Below are 6,000 nucleotides of genomic sequence, written 5' to 3'. Positions count from 1 at the left end.
ATTATGTTATATAAATCACTGGTGAGACTGCACTTGGAGTACAGTGTACAGTTTTGGTCACCCTGTTATAGGAAACAGGATGTTCCCAGGACTAGAGGACCTGGGTTATAGGGAGAGGTTGGCCAGGCTGGGTCTTTATTCCTTGGAGCGTAGGAGAATGAAGGGCGACCTTATAGAAATGTTTAAAATTCTGAGAGGCATAGATAAGGTGGACGGTAACAGTCTTTTCCCCAGGGGAGTGGAGTCCAAAACTAGGGGCATTGATTTAGGGTGAGAGGGGAAAGATTTAAAAGGGACCTGAGGGGCAACTTTTTCACGCAGAGGGTGGTGAGTATATGGAACGAGCTGCCAGAGGAAGTGGGTGAGGCAGGTACAATAGTGTCATTTAAGAAGCACTTGGATAGGTACATGGAGGGGCGGGGCTTGGAGGGATATGGGCTGACCGCAAGAAATTGGGACTAGCTGGGTGGTCACCGTGGTTGGCATGGACTGGTTGGGCCAAAGGGCCTGTATCCGTGCTGTATTGCCCTATGACTCTATGAGCAGACACTCTATCCTTTCATTGAAGTTGTGTAAATAGGATGGTCGGGATCCCAGCTCTGATCTTGTGCCAATCCTCTAGAAACAGTCAACCTGAAAATTTCCTGCTTTATTCCACTCAGTTTTCTGCCCCTCAACATCTCTATTTTAATATATTATTCTTACCTCTGCCGGGTTTATTTTGGAACATGTATTGTATTTTGAAGATTGAGATACACCATATTCTATGGCCCTGCAATCTAAACTGCTATTTAAACCTTCTAAAATACCTTGTGCATCCAAACTACTGCAGGTGTTTCACGTTCACGTCCATTTAAGGGAACTTGTGGAGAATTATGGGAAGTGATCAGAAGATTAACGTATGCACAGTTGACCTGATGCCATTGGGCTTAATGGGGGCAGCCTTCAATTTTGAGAATTCCCTGAAGTGCTGAGTGTGAACTGCCACGCTGCCTCATCTAATGGGGTTGTCCTGTCAGTGGGCAGGACATGCTAGCATTGTGGTAGAGAATTCAGAGACATTGGCTGATTCTGAGTTTGTCTATATGGGATTGTTAACTGACTAGTTTTTGGGACAGTTCTTCCAGTTTTGGTAGGTTCCCAAATGTTGTTGAGGGTTCTGCAGGGTTTGATTTTATTGTGCTTGAACCCAGGAGTTTGGTTATCTAAGCATGAAATTCAGAGACGTCCAAATAATTAGTTTTAACTATGGAATTAAATAATTAGTTTTAGCTATGGAATGGTTGAAGTAAACGTGCCCAGTGTGGGTAGATTAATACCTAGAAGGTGTTGCAGGCTTCAAGCACTTTGAAAATCTCTAAGTCAGCTGTCTGGTAGGGGAGATTTGTCTGCATTGAAAGTTCTTGAGAGAAAAGATGTCTTGCAGTGAACAATACTATTTGTCCATGTCACTTTAATTATTCCATCACTGAAAATTTGACTTGTTTTACCGAATTAAACTCGGATACTTTGCATTCAACAGTTTTATTACACGTATTAAAAGTTAGATGACCATGGAACAACTAAGTATATTTTCAATGCGTTGTTGTGGTAGCTTATCACTGAAAACCCTTCACACTTTTCAACAGGTAAATACAATTGGCAGCATGGGTTAATATTTCACAGTGGTCTTACCGAGTTTTGGAAACGAAAACGAGCTTGTATGTATTCCCACCTAACATAAGAATCAGTCATATCGGAGTAGCTATAACATGAAATTTGAACAAGTTGATCTACTTTCAATCCAAAGTATTTTTAAAACTAAATTGTGTGTCATCATGGCCTGCTGCATGATTTCCTATTTAAAATGAATTCTGTACAATATGATTGTTCTTCTGTGTCTTCTATAGATAAAATTGTCTCTTTCCTGTAATTATTGTATGTGTAATACTATTTTTCACCTTTTATTCACTGTGGCTTAATCTAGCTTAAGTATTTCTCTGCCACTCTTTCTGTAAACTCTTTTGTCTTTCTGTATATCCAGAGTGAGCCTTTTAAATGGGTTTACTAATTAAAATATTCAACACGTCTTTAAGGACCATGATAGATAAAGGTTTAAGTAGGGGCCTGCTCTTAAAGATTTCCTTCAATATGGTTGAGTTAGAAAGAATAAACTTGAATTTATGTGGTATTTTATTATCCCTCAGAATGTCTCGGAGTGCTAAATTTACAATCAATTACTTTTAACTCCTATTATTCTTGCTATGCGAATATCTTCTACTGAGATCAAATTGGTTGCCTCCAGGAAGAGGTCTCCTCCCATCTGCAATAACTGTCTTCTCAGAGGCAGCTCCTCAAAGATGTACATCTCTACATGGTTGGCTTGTTAACACCAATGTCAGGAATAACACCTAATGGCAATCAGACTCATTGGCAAAAGGATGAAGGTAGTCCCCTGATATCCTCGCATCATGTGTCAGCCAGACAAGTCCTGTAGCTGAAGGGACATTGAAACCTCCTTCAGTAGCCTCTGCTCCACAATGTTCTTTGTGCCGTCCCATTGTATGAGGGGAGAGGGGAGAAATTTGTTGCCTCAGTTTCCCTGCACACCCTTCATATTTTTCCTCTACTCCCCTGTCTGGAATTGACTTGAGATCAAGAAAATGGGTCCTTGTTCCCTCGCACCTTCCTAGTTTTCCGGGATTTCCCCCTGCATTACTGAGGTGCTTATACAGTTTCATGATACCAGCCTTCACATCCAGTGTCCAACAGGAGCCCCACTGCTGGGCACTGCTGCACCACTACCCCCCATTGCTGGAACCTGCACTGCCAGCTCCTGCTGCCAGAACCTTCCCCTACTCCTGCTACCAGACCGAGTGATCCCCGATGCTTTGACAGCTTGCAATTGATCTCGAGGTATAGGAATGTAGACAGTGTTTGCCTGAACCACACCTGCTGGCATCTGGAACCTCATTTGTGCAAACTGCTGGGCACTATGAGCGTCCAAGAGAGAATGGGGAGGGGAGGGAAGGGCAAACAGACAAGGTTGGAGAGAGAAGGGAGAGCGAGATGGAGTCTGACCTCACGATCTACCTTGTTGTGACCTTGCACCTTATTGCACTGCACTTTCTCTGTAGCTGTGACACTTTACTGTTATTGTTTTTACCTGTACTACCTCAATGCACTCTGTACTAACCCAATGTAACTGCACTGTGTAATGAATTGACCTGTACGATCGGTTTGCAAGACGAGTTTTTCACTGTACCTCGGTACAAGTGACAATAATAAACCAATACCAATACAAGAAAAAGATCAGAAAGAAGAGAGGCGATGGGGTGGGAGAAGTGTGCAGAGAGAAGGGGAGTTCTTGACTTTCTCAACCTAAAGAAAACATTTCCTGTTACCAGTACTTTTTAGTATCTTGAAAACTTGGATCAAGTTAAAAATTAACCTCTTTGAATTCTAGGAAATACCACCATGACATGCATAAGATTTGCTCAAAATATAGGACTTTCCCAGGTTGTGGGGGTCAAAACCAATTTCTAGGTAATTTCTAATTAGGGCTTTGTAGAATTAAAGCATTTTATAAAGTCACAGAACATGAAAACAGGCCCCTCAGTCACTGTGTCCACACCAACCATCAAGCACCCATCTACACGGATTCCTATTTTTTCGTTCTTGCCTCCCCACGCCCCCCCAAATCTCCTGCTATTCAACAACACTAAGGGCAGTCTAACCTCTGGTAAGTTGGAGAAAACCAGAGCACCCATGAGAAACCCATGTGGTCACAGGGAGAACGCGCAAACTCCACAAGGTTAGGATTGAACTCAGATCACTGGAGTTATAAGGTAGCAGCACAATTGCTGTCACCTAACTATTCCCTTATTTTCTAATCTTCAAAGTATGAATTCCCACCATGGCATGACTCTTTGACATCCACAAAACCTCTCGAGTTCTGCTTTTTTTTTAAAAAAGCTTTTCACCATTACAGAATGTTTTTAACTTTCCAAAGCAAATGAACTTGCTGCACTGAAATCCATTCTCCATTGTTCTGCTTTGCCATTATTGTTAACTTATGAATTTGTGTGTACTTTAATGCTTTGAATGACACAAGTGACAACACTTCCAGTCTTTGTATCATCAGTACAGCTGGTGATATGTCAATCACATTGGACTACCTGCCTATTATTTTAACTTCTGTCTCCCGCTGCTTAACAAATATCCTCACTAATTTGCCTTCACTTACCTATGCCTTAGATTTCAGTTGCTTATAGAGATTTTAAGTGACTTCTGGAGGTCCATATAATTGACATTTCCCACTACATTAATCATCTGTGGGATTTGCTACTACTGTTGGGGGAAGGTTTAAATTGAGTTGGTGGGGGAAGTGGGCTCAGAGTAGTTGTAGTTGGAGAGATACAAGCATCTAGTGGAGATAAAGTTTAGTAGACAGAAAGGTGAACATCAAGAGAATCTAAAGCTTAAATTGCATTGACCTTAATGGAAGGAGTATCAAAGCTTTAATTAACGTGGGGGTCTACAATATTGTTGCCTTGTTGAAGGACAGGCAGAACTGGCAATTCAATATCCCTGGTGTATAATTTTCAGGTGAGACGGGGGGGAGGGGGGTAGTAAAAGGGGTGGAGGTATTTCACTGTTATTCAATGATTGCATTATTTCAGTTTTGAAGGAAGATATCCTCTAAGTCTCCTCAAATGAGGCCTTATAGGTAGAGATTAGAAACAAAATAAGTTGTTACTTTGCTGGGTGTGTATTATGGACCTCCCAACAGTCAACAGGAGATAGAGGAACAAGTGCGATTATAAGGATAAGATTATGAATTATTTTTTAATTTATAAATTCTAATTATTATTAATAGAATTATAGGTTTAAGATTATGAGAGGCTTAGATAGGGTAGACAGTCACAGAATCTTTTTCCCAGGGTAGAAATGTCAAGTACTAGAGGGCGTGCATTTAAGGTGAGAGGGGAAAAGTTTAAAGGAGATGTGCAGGGCAAGGTTTTTTTAAACTGAGAGTGGTGGGTGCCTGGAATGGACTGCCAGGGATGGGGGTGGTGGAAGCAGGTATGATAGTGGTGTTTAAGAGGCTGTTAGATAGACACATGAATATGCAGGGCATGGAGGGATATGGAGCATGTGCAGGCAGAAGAGAATTAGTTTAATTTGGCATCGTGTTTGGCACAGACATTGTGGGCTAAAGGTCCTGTTCTTATGCTGTACTGTTCTATATAAATATGTAGCCAGATACCAGAAAGGTACAACAAAGTAGGGTTATCGTACTAGCAGATTTCAATTTCCCAACTACTAACTGGGATTTCCTTAGTGTTAAAGGCTCAGAGGGGGCAGAATTTTTGAGGTGCATCCAGGACAGCTTTTTGATGCATTATGTAGACAGACCAATGAGGGAAGGAACATTACTGGACCTAACCTTGGGAAATGTATCTGGTCAAGTGGAGGGAACATCAGTTGGGGAATTTATTGGACATAGTGACCATAACTCTGTAAAATGTGGTTATGGAAAAAAGATAAGGATGGACCAGTAATTAAGGTCTTAAACTGAGATGAGGCCAATTTCATTAGCAAAAGGGAGGACCTGGCAAAGGTAGATTGGGAGCATCTACTTGCAGGGAAGTCTGTACCAGAACAGTGGGAAGCATTCAAGGAGCAATAGAAAGGGTTCAAGATCAACATGTTCCTGTAAAGGTTAAAAAAACCAGGGGCAACAAATACAAGGAACCTTGGATGCTGAAGGATATTGAGGATTGGATGAAGAGCACAAAGGAAGCATCTGACAGGTATAAGGAACAAATGACGGGGGTGGCTTGTCAAGGTTATAAAAAAGTGTAGGAAGGCACTTAAAAAAAGAAATTGGGAAGGCAAATAGGGTCATGAAAAATCAATGGCAGGATTGAGGTAAATCCAAATACTATTTATTATTAAGGGCAAAAGAAAGAACAAGGAAAAAAGTAGTGCCCACTAGGGACAACGTGGGCAATCTGT

Source organism: Pristis pectinata, chromosome 5, assembly GCF_009764475.1.
Source record: "Pristis pectinata isolate sPriPec2 chromosome 5, sPriPec2.1.pri, whole genome shotgun sequence".
NCBI lineage: Eukaryota > Metazoa > Chordata > Chondrichthyes > Rhinopristiformes > Pristidae > Pristis > Pristis pectinata.
The sequence above is the reverse complement of the archived record's forward strand: the minus strand, read 5'-3'. Positions refer to the sequence as shown.